Here is a 13984-nt window from a genome sequence, read left to right on the forward strand (position 1 = left end):
AATTGGTAATAATGAGAACATTGCTTTTTAAGTAGATTGTGGTAGGTTGGGAACCTGAAATGAGGGAGAAAAAAAAAAACCTTAAAGACTGATGTTTTTCAAAGTTACAGAATTATGTGGGATTTGTTGGCTAGTAAACTCATTTCCATTGGTATTTCTCTAATACGTGAAAGGTAGTCCACGGTTTCTATCCACAGTGATCTCCTGTCTGCAGAACAGTGCCCAGTCCTGATAACTCTGTGCGTGAAAATTAAGCATTGTTCCTCCAAAACTGGCAGGATTAATGTCTTTGTTTTCTTTTTTACAAATATCCCTTATGGTTGAACCCCAAATGCTTATAATTTGTTTATAGGACTGACAAGCGGGAGCGGGGGACAGGGGAAGAAGAAAATCAATCCCAAGCAGGAAACCTGAATAAAGATGATGACAAGGGTCACTAGATAATCTCTTTGTGCTTCAGCAACTAAAAACATGCGTGCGATCCAAGAGCATCTTGCTGGTTCCTACGCTCTCTCATCTCCGTACAGCTCTTTTCCGTGTAGCTCCCAAACTTTCACATCTGTTATGTCTCGACCCCATTTACAACTTCCTCTGTCAGCTGGCTCTATCCTCAACCCACCCATGGTTCCTGGGAAGAGTTTTCCTTAAAACTGAGAGGTTGAGGTGCATATAGGGTGGGTAGGAGAAGCTTTTCTCCTCTCTAAAGATACTTCAGGCTCTATTTTTTAGCTTTCGGGAGACCCAAGAATAGATTTGAGCAAAATGTTCTTAAACGCAAAGTGTTCTTCAACCCTAAACGCTCAGAGTCTGTCCTTATGTCTTTGTTTCCTTTCTTTCCGTTAACATTCAAAACAGAGCTTTGACAGGGCAAGAAAGCGGAAGAGTTTTCATGATTCAGCCTGCTACATTTTATTCCGCTCCTTTTTTCACATTCCACGCTGGTCTTTTCCCAGCCACCTGGGTCTTCACACAGTTTTACCATCTTCCCCACCTTAACCCCAATTTAAACATCTTCAGGAAGCCAAACAAAACATGCCCGTCTGCTCCAGATGTGTCAAATCGAGTTCTCCTATTTTAATTTTTTTCCAGGCACATCCTCCAGCAAATGTATAAACAGGTTGCTTTTTAGAAGAAGTAAAGATTAATCTTTCCCTGGAAAAAAGAAAATCACGTACACTTTGGAAACTTTGGCCATTTCTCTCTCCAGAGAAACATTGTGTAAATGAAACGCACAGCCTGATTCTTCCATGTGCCAGAAGGGGAACGGCAGCCCCGTGCTTTGTTCCCGTATCCTCTGCTTGATCTGGCTTATTATCCTCTGCTGAGAAGAAAATCTGCCCCACAGCCAGATACTTGCCTTTGGCCCGTCTCTGGGCGGTTTGGAGAGAGCGTCGCACGATGTCTGACAAGGCGGCCAAGCTAGATAGTGTGAGGTGATCAGAAGAAGCCCAGGCTCCGTGCTCTTGTGGCAGCTTCTCCCTCTCCAGGTGTTCTGTCCCATGAGATTGCATGATTCAGTTACCTGGTTCAGTCAACAATTCTTTGTCAACAACCTATTGGGTAGGAAGCACTGCTCTGGGGTCTGGGGATCCAACAGTGAGCAAAATACATGTCAAGTCCCTGCTCTCATGGACCCAGAGACAGACAATAAGAATATATACCACTATATATATACTATATAACATGGCAGGTGGAGATGCGTGCCCTGAATTAAAATAAGGCAGGTTCCATGGATGGGGAGGGGCCTGGGCAGAACAGGGCTGGGAGCTCAGGAGGGCCTTACCTACTGTGGCCGGGAAAGCCTTCCGACTGAGGTGACATTAGAGCAGGCACCTGAAAGAAGTGAGACGGTGACTGGAAGAACAGAAGCCTGGGGCTGGATCATGGTTGGCAGGTCGAAATGTCTCCAGGAGCCCCAACTAGCTACAGAAGAGGGAGCAAGGGGAGAGGGGAGGGAGAGGAAGTGAGAGAAATAACCTCAGGTCAGAGCATGAGGATTGAGCTTCTCAGACTCTACCGTTTGTACAAATCCTCCAAGGACCTTGTTAAAGTGAAGACCCCAATTCGGTAGGTCTGGGGCAGGCCCAGAGACGATTTCTAACACACTCCCAGGTGACGTCCTTGACACCGCTGGTCTCCTCACCGGGCTCTGGGTAGCAAGGACGTGGGCCATCTTGGCCACAGTGAGAATTGTGTCTTGAGTGGAAGGAAATGGGAAGTCTCAGAAGCTTTTAAATAAAGGGAAGTGGGGTCTGAACGGTTTCAAAGGAGCCGCTCTGGCTGCCATATGGAAAATGGGGCTAGGGAGGAAGTGGGAGACCTGCGGGGTGGAGGGACCGGTGATTGGAGTGGTCCAGGTGAGACGGAGCCGTGTTGAGACCCGGTTCATGTTGGGGAGGAACAGTCACACCCGGCCGCTGCTTCACGCAAATGTGGGGATCGGCCCTGCCGTCCAGTTGAAGCTCACATCAGGTGTTAGCCTGTGGCCCAGCCGAATCCCGCGGGTCAAAGGGTCTTCGATGACTTGGTGAAACCAAGTCTGAGATGCTTGCTCCTGAGATGTCAGCTGCCTCATTCCTGAATTTGATTTCTATTCCCGACGTGCGTGTTACTAGTAAATTAAGTATGAAGTCATCCCCTGGTGTCCCTGTAATGTGCGTTCGCTATTGCAGGTGAGGTATTTTTGTCCATCTCCAAAATAAGCCAGCGTGACTTGTGTTGCATCACAATGTGGCACATTAGACTAAAACAGTACCCATTTAATTTTTGAAACTTTATTTGTGTGTCTTTAAATTTAGGGCACGACGCTGGACTGTAAGTTCATCTCAGGAAAAGAAACTTCATTGGGGATAGAAACTAATATCCAGCCGGTGGTGTATCATCATACTGGGGTAGTCTTGCTCACTTTGAATTCCCCAGCTGAGTTATTTTTCTTAATAATCATTATATATAATTCAAAACATTTATATTTTTACCCCTCCCACTGGTTTTATAATTTTCCCGAGGAATCTTCCAAAATGTATTCAAATTGTCCTAGTGTAGTGTTTCTCAACTAGGAATGATTTTGATGCTTACGGGACATTTGGCAATATTTGTAGACATTTTGATTGTCCAGACTCGGGAAGGTGCTACTGGTGTCCAGCGGGTAGGGGCCAGGAATGCTGTTAAACATCCTCCCTGCACAGGACAGTCCCCACAACAAAGGGTTATTCATTACTAAATGTCAGTGGGGCCAAATTTGAGAAACCCTCCTACTCCAGTAACCCTAAGAACTCCCAACTGTAGGAAATGCAATCCACCAAAGACCCCAAGTGCTGTGCCCTGGGCTTTGTCAGACATGTGCACTGAGCTGTCCTCCTTCCCACAGGCTGCTCCCAGCCAGTGACTACTAGGGCAGCTCCTTCTGGGGAGAATAGGGATTCCCCTGAAGGTCAGCTTTGGCTCCATGATTCCCCAACACCCTTGCCAAGACCTGCTTCCACAGCACAGCATCTAAGACACTTTGGCCTAACCTCCTCCCTCCCCGCCCCCCTCCGCTCTTGCCAGACTGAAGGCTCTCCCCGCCTTTCTCAGCTCCCTCCCGATTTTCTCGGAAGACGTTTTCCCTAATAAAATCCTTGCACGTTTTATCCCATTTTAGGATCTGCTCCACAGTGGGCTTGGATTAATATATCATGGCATGAAATAATTGAGAATAGTGAATTTATGAACCTTCCCCATTATAGCAATAAGGGAGGCAAATGTTCTAATAGACAAAAATGATTCCTAAGCAAGAACTTGGCTATTAAATTGTTAGGGCAAAAAGAATTAATAAAAAACTAGAAGATGGGGCGCCTGGGTGGCTCAGTCGGTTGGGCGGCCGACTTCGGCTCAGGTCATGATCTCGCGGTCCGTGAGTTCGAGCCCCACGTCGGGCTCTGGGCTGCCGGCTCAGAGCCTGGAGCCTGTTTCAGATTCTGTGTCTCCCTCTCTCTGACCCTCCCCCGCTCATGCTCTGTCTCTCTCTGTCTCAAAAATAAATAAACGTTAAAAAAAATTAAAATAAATAAAATAAAAAAATAAAAAACTAGAAGATAAAAATATTTAGGAACAAACTGAGGAAACCCAATTATTCAAGAAAACACAGCAAAACAAAAAGAATTAGTTCTTGTTCATCTGTTTAAAATGCAACTCGAGCCTCACCTGAAGCATCTAAACTTAGGAACCAGAATGAACCCCCCACCCCACCCCCACCCCATGCTCACTTTTGAAAACCCGGACCTGTTCCAGGCACGGTCTGGATGGCGTCATTTCTAATTAGTGAGATAATTTCCATTTTTGGATGTTTGAGACAAACATCCTGCCATCCTCAGAAAGCCTGTCAGTATTTGTAGCTCTGTCTACTTCGTGTACAAACTACCCATAGGCTTTGGTCAGGAAGAATCCCGTGTGTGGGCACATCCTCATAGACCACTCAGAGCCACTCCCTTCCCTTTACTGGAACAGTCTGCCTCCCTTCTGTGTGCTTTCATGGGTTGATTCTGCCCAGACAACGATCACTCTCTGTGGGTTGCCAAACTCCACCCTGCTTCCTGGGGATATATGAGTCCCTCCTTGCATGGCATGCCCCTCAGCCACCCACCACTGCACAGGTGGCCCCTGAAGTCAATGGTCCTGAGACTCCCAGGTCCCGATTTGTGCCATTATGAACGCCAGCCAGAGAAATACTCAGATCTTATTCCCAACTCATATGAGATTGTGTTATCTTTGGATGTAACCTCTTTTTACACTTTTGAGATATATTATGCTGATGGATAAAGTGGCAATTCTCTCCCTCAAGCTAACATGATGGCCTTTCTGAAACACACTCTCCCTGCCCCCAACCATCAAACTTAAAGAAGCCCAGGAGATGCTCCAACTTTATTCTGGTGCTTGCAGGTCAGGTATAGGGCTGACCTACTCCAGAGCTGCATGTGGCTTTGGGGGGGGGGGTGCTCTGCAAGGGGCCCTAGTATTTCAGTGCCTTCTCTGTGCCAAGCCACATGCACGTCACTTGTTATGCACTAACTCATTTTATTCCTACAAGAGTTCTGTGGCATGGGTGTTTTTCATCCCATTTTATTGATGAAAACTGAGGCTCAGGAAGTTTAAGTGACTTGCCCAAGATCACAGGGTTAATCGGTGGCAGGAGAGTCATTTGTGCATTCCCATTCAAATTCCAAAAGTCCTTGATATGTCTAGATTATATTCTAGGCAATACTAGTTTTCAGTAGGCATTCTCAGTACCCAGATTGGTATTTGAACCTGCTATGTTTTTCTGGCTGGTATATAGAGTAGCACCACTAAGGAACCTCTACCAGAAGCCAAAGTCTCCACTCGGGCATGGAGGTAACTGGCAGTCCTCCCGGGGTCTACTCACCAGTGCCAGCTGATTGAGAGCAAAAGCCAGTCTTGTTAGGGCAGTGCCCAAGTTTCTGATTCCGCTGCAGAAGTTGGGAGCCAAGTCAATATCATCAGTCACCACATTGTGTCAACAGCCATCATTTACATGCGGTAGGTACTCAGTAAGTGCTGACAAATTCCTATGGTGAATAAATGAACGAACGAACAAAGGCATTTGTAAAAGTCACCAGGTTGTAGAGTAGAATGAGAGATTTAAGCTCATCTAATTCAGACTTCTGCAATATCCCCACCAAGTGGTTATCTAAATTCTGCCTGATACTTCCATTGGCAGTGTAAAGAGTCTGTGAGAGAGTCTGTCCAATTCACCAGGACTCGGGCTGTTCAAAAGGAAGCCCTGGTCAAAAGACACTTTTGAAAAGGAAAGTGCAAGAAACTAGAAATAAGGAAGAATTATTTTACGTGACAGCTTATCAGCTTAGAGATTTTGTTAGCTCAAAATTTTGGTTCAACTTGAAAACATTATGCTAAGTGAAATAAGCCAGACACAAAAGTGTGATTCTACTTCTATGAGGAGCCTAGGATAGGTAAATGCATAGAGACAGAAAGTAAAATGATGGTTCTCAGGGGCTGCGGTGAGGGAGAACACAGAATTATTGTTTAATGTGTATGACGGTTCAGCTTGGGAAGATAGAAAAGTTCTGAGGATGGTTAGTGGTGATGGTTACAGAAAGATGTGAATGTTTTTGATACTGCTGAACTTCACACTTAAAAATGGCTAAGATGTCAACTTTTATGTTATCTGTATTTTATCACAATGAGAAAATTTGTTTAAAACGAGTACGTTTACACAAGACCAAGAAGCATTTAAGTCATCCCTTTCAGATATGGGAGTACTTATGAGTATTGGTATAAGGATATTCTGAGGCTTGAAGGTGAAAGTTAGGTGAACAACTCCCTTTCTGAAAACTTACCCAACTCTCAGAGGCTGGTGCACTAGGAACTGGATGACACGAGTTTTAACTGGATGCTGTTCAATGATAATCAAGGCTATAGGAATTTTAAATGTCTTGAAAAGTTTGAGATGGAATGTAACTGGGCACAGGGCACCATTAGGATGGTGTATTTGTGCCCCTGGTGGGCAGAGTACAATCTGCACAATGTCAGACCAGGGCTTTGGCTGGATGGTAAGTTTTCTCTTTCTCTCTTCTCTTCTCTTCTCTTCTCTTCTCTTCTCTTCTCTTCTCTTCTCTCTCTCTCTCTCTCTCTCTCCCCCTCTCCCCCCCCTCCCTCCCTCCCTCCCTCTCCCTCTCTCTCCTTCTCTTTCTCTTTGTCAGTTTCAAAAGAAGCCATTAACTTAGAGCTACTCAGGACTTCCCACTCTGAATATGAAGAGCGTGTTGTTTTCCTCTTAGATCCAGACTAAACTAGTTGACTGGCTGGGAGCCAACAGAAGGGGTGTATACAGTCTTCATTAGGCCAGATTTACCATCCGCCTTCCATAAGTGGTTCAACATGCCTTGTCACATGCTTTCCATCCTGCAGTGGTTCCTGCTGGCGAAGCTTGCAGTTGGCTTCCTCGTGTAGAGAGCTAATTTTCTCTAATTGCTTCCAATGAGGGGTGGGAGGCAGGGGGGTGGGTGCCTTGCTCAGGGCCGCTGCTCTCATCGGCCTCACCAAGTCGTGGAAGCAACTTTCATGCTCATGGTCTTGTTCTGGATATTTGAGTGGGAAGGTCAGGCCGCACATCCTGAGATCGACGGATCTTCAACAGACTGCTTGACTCTTAAAGATCTGACTCACGTGGCCTTTAAAAACTTTCTTTGTTTTGTTATGATTTTTCAAGGAATTTTATTTCTGATCTTAAGAATAATTTGTACTTGTTATCTTTTGAAATGGGCAAATAAAGAAAAAGGTTTTAAAAAAGCACTAAAACCATCTTCCACTGTATTAATCTAGGAAGATCACTATTAACATTTTATCCCCATTTTATTTTTTAAATAAGTCATTTGAGAAAATATCACATATGACAGATTTATATATTACTTAACGTTGTTTCGCATAATATCAAAAAACATAATTTTTGATGACTCTGTAAAATGCTATTGCCTAGATGTATGTTTTGTAGTTAATATATGTGCCGTTGATCATAGTGTGTTCCAGACGTACTAAACAATCTCTGTCCTTATTTATGATATTATTTTAAGGTTGAGTCCTAAAAGGAATACTGGGCTGAAGGGCATGTGAACTTTTCAGCTTCCTGGTACATAATTCGAAAGTATTATACCAATTTCTAGTGTGCCACATGACACCCTTAACCAGCATCAAGGGTTACCTTCTTTGTCAATATGATAAATGAAAAATGGCACTGTGTTGTTTTAATTTGCATTGCTTTGATAACTGATGATGTTAAAGATATTAGGTCTTTTTTTTTTTCTCATTTCCCCATCCTTTATGAATTCCTTCAGAAGCCATTTTTTGGGATTAGGGTATTGCATGTTATGTCTAACACATAAAGCTAGTCAACAGCAAGGGGATTAATCCATTATTCCAGTTGTCCACCAAAAGAAAGGTAGAGATAAGTTCATTAGGGTAAAGGACAAGTTAGCGTTTTGTTTGTTTAAAGAACATGGGTAGAAGGTATCCCAAAGCCAGAATGGAATGCAGTCCAACCGTATCGTAAAACACATCTGAAGCCCAATCAAAGGCAGTATAAGATGGCAGATGATGGGGTGGAGATGTACAGAGACAGCTTTTCTGTCTGTTAGAGTTTCTCCAGAGTCTGGCCATGATGGCATATTCCAATATGTCATTGTTACACTACTGCCTTGTAAGGTGCTGGCTTTCCATTCCACTTTTTGAAATACTGTGAGTTCAAGTGAATACAGTCACACCTTGGTGACACATCCATCAGGCGTTCCCCAGATCCATGCTTAGAAGAGCTTCTATCACAGAGTGTGTCTGTCTTATCTTTTTGGAAGTGGCTGGGTCCCGAAAATTGACCTTCTCTGTCTTTGTGTTACAAAGACTGCGTGGAGGACCTTGTGTTTGAGTTTCAGTTTGACACAGAAGCATTAGTTCTAGGGCATCTCTTGGGCCACTTTAGGTCCATAGTACCCGCCAAGCTTCCTAGAACACCGTGGGGCATAACAAAATGTTGCACAACTGTCATGGTATAGAATACACTTAGTTTTGGTGGCAGATGACATTTTTCTTGGCACCAGAAGTACTTCCACAAATAACAGCCCACTGGTCCTCCTTATCGGAAATCAAAAAGCCTGACTTGCCTCTGGCTCTGTGAAACGACTACCTAAATATTTTTTAGACTCTGTGTGCCTAAGTCTTGGTCAGAATCTCTTCTTAGAAATCATTTATAAAACAGGGGCACCTGGGTGGCTCAGTCGGTTAAGTGTCCAACTCTTGATTTCTTCTCAGGTCATAGTCTCTCAGTTTGTGAATTCGAGCCCTGCACCTGCTTGGGATTCTCACTCCCCCTCTCTCTACCCCTCCCCTGCTGGAATTTTCTCTCTCTCTCTCGCTCTCTCTCTCTCTCTCTCCAAATAAATCACTGTAACATTAAAATAAATTAATTAAAAATAAAAATAAATCAATTATGAAACATATAACCTTAGAGCCTGATTATTAAATTAGGCATTTTAAGCTGGAAAGGACCTTAGAGATCATTTAGTCCAAATGAATGACCCATTTGACAGTTGGGAAAACTGACATGCAGAGAGGTAGAACTTGTTTAAGGGCCACTGATGCACTGGTGGCAGGGGTAGGACTCAGTAGTCTCAGTGCAGAGGTCTTTCCGGTACATCATGTCAAATTCTGTACACTTGTTCACAGATATAAACTCAAAAGGCTCAGATAGCAAGATGAGAGCGTGAAATTTTATGGGACTAGAAGGATCCTCAGCAGTTATCTGGTATTGAAGTGTCCAGGGGACATGGCGACAGTTATTCTAGAACAAGGTAGAACAAGGACAGTAATATACCTCTTGACTTCCAATCCAGTGCCCTTTTCCCTACAGGACACAGTGCAACATCAAAAAGCATGTTTTCTCCAGGGGTGGCTGAGGTTGGGCAGTTAACATGTTATTTTTGGTTTCCTATCTACTCAGGGTAGAGGGTCCTGATTTTTATTTCATGGGTGTACTTGAGACTTGGTGATGAGGTTCTGAATGTCTCACTGTAGGTGGTGTTTTTATTGTTACCATGTTGTCTTCCTCTAAAGAGTTTTTACAGTGAACCAGAAAGCTGTCTGGTTTATTGCTACGGTTGTAGGCAGGAGGGAACATGGTGTGTGGCTTCTGAACAGACGCTGGCTGCTCTTTAAGTTCAATGAAGTGAAAAAAAAAGGCGAGTTAATTGACTACAGACATATGCAGGAGCGCTCTCAGCCGAGAGCAGTAAGTTCTTCTGGAATGTGAGTGCTTACAAGGCAGCCAAAAGTACTCTCCAAAGCACTGCATCTGTGGACCCATGTACTTTCTCCATAAGAAGGCTATCACTGCTTGCTTCTTAGGGATACTGTGTCAGGCCATCAGTAATTTTTGGAGATTCTTCTGCATGTTGTGTGTGGTAGGATACATGTAAGTAAACAAGGTGCCTCCTCTTAGTGGTGGCATCTTGGCATTTACACTGGTTGGCTGAGTTTTATTAGTTAGATATTGCTATATGACTTGCCACCCAAAAACTCAGTGGCTTCAATAATGAAAATTTATTACTCCTCATAAGCTTGGTCCAGGGTGGCCCAGGCTTGCCTGGTCTCTGATGAGCTCTCCCATGCCTCAGTGGTCAGCTGGCTGGTCAGCCGGGCCCTGGATGTCCCAGGATGCCTCACTTACATGTTTGGCTATTGGCTGGCTGCCATGCTGGTCCCTGTGTCCCTCATTATCCGACAGACCTGCCGAGTTTTGTTCCTATGGTAGAGGCAAGGTTCTGAGAGAGAGTTGAAGCAGGCACAGAATCGAGGCATGGGTTTGGGCTGGGACGCTGTCACTTCTGCCACATGCTGTGGTTTTGGCCAAGCTACAAGGGTAGCTCACATTCAAGAGGAGGGGAAACGGATTCCCCTCCTTGAGGGGGAGGGGGTGGCAAAGCCCAGTTACAAGGGGTGTGGATACAGGGAAGGGCACAACTAAGGACATTTTTGTAACTAACTTGCCACAGGCTTAAGGAGGTTTTGGGGATTTATCTTCTACTCTAGCCGATTTCAATCACTGCGGCCTCGAGAACATTTCTTAAAGATGAGACATCTTTCATGAATCCACTGTCCTGCCGAGGGGCTGCAGTCCCGTCGCACCACCAGACCGGCCGCAGTGCTCCTGTGCGCATCCATGAAAACCCCCCTTAGCTTGGGATTGTAGCACCTGAATACATCTGCCAGCCCCTTGTACCAGCCCCTGGGTCTCTGCACCTGAACACCGAACTCAGAACACGGCAGTGCTCTAGAGACGGAAGAAAAAGTGTGTCATTCCAAAATAAAAAATGAGAAAAGGTGTTTTGTTAAAGCATGCAGAACACTCTGCTACAGCTGGAGTTGGTTGTCTTCTCACTTAGAGATGAGCACCTTCTCTTTTGGGTCATTTTATTTGTTTGCTTTCGGGGCACCTGGGTGGCTCAGCCTGTTAAGCAGCTGACTCCTGATTTCTGCTCAGGTCTTGATCTCTTGGTTTGTGAAATCAAGCCCCGCATCGGGCTCTGCACTCTAGCAGTGCGGAGCCTCCCTGGACTTCTCTCTCTCTCCCTCTCGTTCTGCCCCTCCCCCCACCTCTCTCTCTTGAAATAAATAAATAAATAAACTTTGTTTTCAGTCTGTTCCTTGTTTCTGGGGTACCCCCCCTTTTTTTAATCACATACAGATATCATACCCACTTATCATGTCTAAGATCCAACAACCTAAGAGAGAAAATGAACCTGTCCAAAATTAGCTACTCTCAGAGTACCTAGGGTAACAAATATATTTGTTCATACTGCACATATATTACATATATATATTTGCATATACTGCATGTATATTATACATGTATCTCACTAATAGTACACATATTTGTGATTCACATTTTCCAGCTGGCTCATGCCAATCTACCAGTGATTGGAACCAAGAGTAGGAAAAAAGAATGCATTGCCATTTTCAATCAGTGTGAGTGACACTGAATGGTTGATTCCAAAATGATTATTTTGCCTAGGGCAAAATAGATAGACAAGTCAAGTAGAAATTATTCCTAACCTCAACCTGCTATTTAGAGGAAAATTGCTTTTCTAATGCTTATTTATTTATTATGAGAGAGAGAGAGAGAGAGAGAGAGAGAGAGAGAGTGTGTGTGTGCGCAGGTGCACTTGCAAGTGGGGGAAAGGCAGAGGGAGAGGGAAAGAGAGAATCCCCAAACGACACTGCAAGCTCAGAGCCCAATGTGGGACTGGAACCCACAAACCGTGAGATCACGACCTGAGCCAAATCAACAGTTAGACCCTTTACTGACTGAGCCACCCAGATACCCCTAGAGAAAAGTTATTAATGCCAAAAACAATAGGAGTGATTACCGATTTGGGTGGTGGCATCGTTGCTGTATTGAGTAAATGGTGCTGATTTTCAGCAAGTTCTTTAATTCTCAGAACCGTCTCGTTATTTTTTGGAAGAACTTGTTGAGGAATAAAAAATCTGTGACCAAGATGGATAGTTTGTCCTAGGACGTATAGAGTGTCACAAATCCATAGAAAATAAAGATTTCAGTTTGACTTAAAAAGAACATTCCCCTTACAGGCCTTCATTGTCTTGTTTCTGTTTTCGTTTGGGATGCAAGTTCATCATGAAATCAATAAGGAGATTCTCATGGATTTCCTGAGAAGAGCCTGATTCTAGGTGTCAAAATTCCTTCACATCCAAAAAAGTAACTTTGTTACATTTTACTTATGCTCACTCTTCCCTGGGCAAAGTCACTTTGACATACTCTCACCATCCTTGAACCACAGCGAAATCTTTGAAAATCCTGATTCCTTATTTCCTTTTGAATTGCCGGTAGAAGGAAGTAGACCCACTGGTAAGATGGAAAATCCCAGTAAGAGCTTGAACCACTCACTAGCTAAAGGAAAATGTGACCTCTGCTTTCTTCTTCTCTATTAGTTTTGTTTATTTCTTCCTTGAAGAGCTGCAGAAGAGGGGAAAGATCTCTATTTATACTGAGATCCTTCATAGCGATGTCTGATGATTAGCTTTAACTCTCAAATTTTCACTCAACAAACTTAGCTACGAGGACAGAGGAACTGTGCTTGCCAGTGTGTTCCCTTCGAAGAGCTCCTGGAATTCTCTGAATTCCAGTTAGAAAGAAGAGTATCAAATTATTTCTCTTCACTTTTCTTTCTCTTGATGGCACCCCAGATAACAAAAATTGACACTCTCTAACTTTGTGATTTCTTATTGGTCACTGACTTCTTCTAAGACACTCGAAAAGTAGTGGCTCTCTGGCTCTTTGCCTTTATACCTTTTAATCCTGAGGGAAGGATTCCTGATCTCTGTGCACCTAGAGCCTAGACAGGAGGAGATCAGCTGACTTCTCACCAAGTCTACCTCGCTGCTGGTCCTGGAGAGCTGGGTCCAAGCTCGTTCTCCAGAATAGTCATCTTGTTTCTCTAATTCCAAAATGGGACTTCGCAGGATTATTGTCAAGGGCAAATGCGGACAATAATTATGCCTAGAAAAGACTAGTCAGAGGTTACTTTGATTTCAAAACTAGACAGTGCCACCATTGAAGTTACGTGAGCAAAATCATAGCCGTACTTAAAATTTTGAGTTCAGCTTACAAGCCTTATCAGCCTGTTTGTAAGTCAAGCTAGTTTTGAAAATGACTCTTAAGGGAACTTTGATTAATGATTTTGTCTCATTTTCAAATGTAGTTAAACATTTTTAAATAAAGCTTTAATTCTAAATTTAATACATTTAATTTCCTTTGCGGTACTTTAGCTTGTGTGACTTAACAAATGAGATCCTCATGAATACTTGAATAATTCATCAATTAAATACTTCTAAGTATGAAATATGATTATTGTTAAGTTCTTTTAAAGTTTTAAATTTGTGTGTAAATTTGATAAGATTCCAACTTAAAACTACAAATCTAAATCATTTTTACATGACATTAAAAATTGGAATGATAATTCCAATTTACTGTTACTCTAATTGGCTTAAAATCACAAGTAGATAAAACATTAAATGTATACTCTTAACTGCAAAATTATTGGATACCGTGGGTTTGTTTCTTACATACATATTTCTCTTCTTACTTCTAAATCTTACCATGACTAAAGGATGCTTACCCATCAATGGCATTTTACGCATCATGGGAATTCCCTTCCATCGTAACTGTTGGACTTGCCTTCTCAGCGTGCTGAGATTTCTCGAGGCTCAGAGAACCACCAGGCCTGAATGAGGACTAGGTTCTAACACAGAACTCTAAGAGCCAAACTGCACCCCTGTTACAGTGAGTGACTCTGTTAAGTGTCCTCAAATGAAGTGATCTTGCAGAGCATGTATACTGCATCAAAGCTGATTCCTAAGTCTTATACCAAACTTAAGCTGATTCCTAAGTCTTATACCAGAAGCCCCA

The 13984-nt window shown here is 43.4% G+C and overlaps 1 long non-coding RNA gene across 1 annotated transcript; it reads right to left on the reverse strand.

The window, feature by feature from the left end:
• Positions 1–1228: 1228 nt before the first annotated feature.
• On the reverse strand, positions 1229–5555 carry LOC131506542 (uncharacterized). Its single transcript, XR_009259010.1, has 3 exons — positions 5399–5555; positions 1784–1923; positions 1229–1522 (listed from the first exon to the last, which is right to left on the reverse strand). It is a non-coding gene; the product is annotated as an uncharacterized LOC131506542 (long non-coding RNA).
• Between the last annotated feature and the right edge of the window lie 8429 nt (positions 5556–13984).

Source organism: Neofelis nebulosa, chromosome 3 (genome assembly GCF_028018385.1).
Source record: "Neofelis nebulosa isolate mNeoNeb1 chromosome 3, mNeoNeb1.pri, whole genome shotgun sequence".
NCBI lineage: Eukaryota > Metazoa > Chordata > Mammalia > Carnivora > Felidae > Neofelis > Neofelis nebulosa.